Consider the following 1741-nt stretch of genomic DNA (forward strand, 5'->3'; position numbering starts at 1 on the left):
GCAGGCAGCTCAGAGCTGCAGTTACAGCCGTGTGGGGCGTGGGAGAGGGTGAGGGGTGTGTATGTGTTTCTGTCTCTCTCACTCTCTCTACTGGATCAACCGGGCCCAGCCCAGGTGCTAGACTCAAACTCTGTGGCTCTGACCGCAGACCGTGGCTACCAATTATCGACTGCCATCAGCAGAAATCAGGAATTTTGTGGCAGGAAGCCGGCGTGTCGCCGAGCAGGGAACGGTGTAGGGTCTCCAGTCCTGAGACCGGCTGAACACCTGGCGTTGTTGCGCGACATATATCAACGGTTAGGCTGCAATTCCTGGGTCTGGCCTCACCCCCGGGCAGGTCGGACACACAGGCGAGCAGAACGCATCCTGCTCTATTACGGTCAACAATCTTTTAAACAGGCAAATAGCAAACCAGACAAGGCAGAAATGGGGGGGAATCTGCAAATCTCAACACATGGTTCTTCCCTTGATCTCTGCTGGAAGCTCTCAGAGTTGAAGAAATGGAGAGGGCGCTTACCGGGGCAGCACACGCAGGACAGCGGCGCTCGGCGCTCGCTCACGGTGCTCGGCGGGAGATCCAGCCCCCGGGACGTCCCGCACGCCGGGAGCCAGGCTGCGGGCTGTCCTCTCCGTGTCTGTCTGACGGAGCAGCTGGCACCGGAGCTTGCAGCTGAGGTCCGCGCTGGACGGGGGCCATCCCGGCAGGTCAGGAAATGCAGGTTTTCTGTCCCTGCACTGCTCTCTCTTCCCTTCTCAGCTCCCCCCGCTCCTTCCCTCCCTCCCTCTCTCACATCATTATTTCTCAATGTATGGCAGCACACAGATACCACAGAGAGCGCTTTAAAGTCGGGACTCTCACTCTTACTGCGCAGTTTTAGTTGAGAAGGCTCAGAAACTAGAGAGAAGAAACCCCAGGACAGGAGGACAGGCAGTCCAACGTCAGGCAGAGACACGTCTCAGCAGGGCGCTTTCCCCTGGCTCATCTTGTGCAAGCGCAGGCTCTTTCCCCAGGGTCTCCACGGCTGGTTTCCTGTGTGTAAATCACCTCCTGTGCATGCTGCTGCCTGAGGCTGTCTGCGTGGAGAGATTTCAGGGCAGGCTGTGTGCTTGTCATAGCTCTCAGAAAAGATCACGAGGTGGCCACAGTGGAAAGGGCAGTGCGCCACGGCCATCCTGCCAGGAACCCAGCCTCAGGCCCTGCCTGTGCCGAGAATAACTTTTGTTTTTCCTTATTTAGGGTAAATGGGAATGACATGTCAGCCATAACAATAGTTTTGGCTGTAGGAGGAGTTGTCAAAGCAAAACCAAACTCTGTTGGTTACTACCAGCATTAGAAATGAGGACAGTTACGTCAGCAGCCAGTCCCTGCTGCCAGCCAGCACGTCACCTGGGGCATGGCAGCAGGGACCAATGCAATGTCACTGCCAGGTCCTTGGGTCAGCCAGAAGACATCACTCTCTGTGTTCCAATTATTGGGGGTGGGAGAAGGAAAGAAACAATCACCAAGGAGACTTCTCAGAGGTTTCATGTGGATAAAAGGAACGGAATTCATCAAGAATTGAGTAGTTGTATACATTTGCATGGGTGAATGAAGACGGCATGACGATTCTTGAGAAACTTCAAATGAAAAGTGTAGCTCCTCTCCCCTGTGTAATCCTTTTCCCTGCTGTTTTTCTCAGAGTCACACTGCTGGGTGAATGAAGAGGGAGATATGGGTGGGTAGCTCCCTCCAGCACCTGGT

The 1741-nt window shown here is 54.8% G+C and overlaps 1 protein-coding gene across 1 annotated transcript in view; it reads right to left on the reverse strand.

Annotated features, from left to right (window-relative positions):
- LDLRAD4 (low density lipoprotein receptor class A domain containing 4) overlaps nt 1–597 on the reverse strand; it is a 34174-nt gene extending 33577 nt beyond the window's left edge. Inside the window, exon 1 of the mRNA XM_008581104.1 lies at nt 518–597. The gene's annotated coding sequence lies outside the window, so the exon portion shown is untranslated. The remainder of the gene's footprint in view (nt 1–517) is intronic.
- Nucleotides 598–1741: the final 1144 nt, after the last annotated feature.

This window comes from Galeopterus variegatus, unplaced genomic scaffold (assembly GCF_000696425.1).
Source record: "Galeopterus variegatus unplaced genomic scaffold, G_variegatus-3.0.2 Scaffold2265, whole genome shotgun sequence".
Classification (NCBI taxonomy): domain Eukaryota; kingdom Metazoa; phylum Chordata; class Mammalia; order Dermoptera; family Cynocephalidae; genus Galeopterus; species Galeopterus variegatus.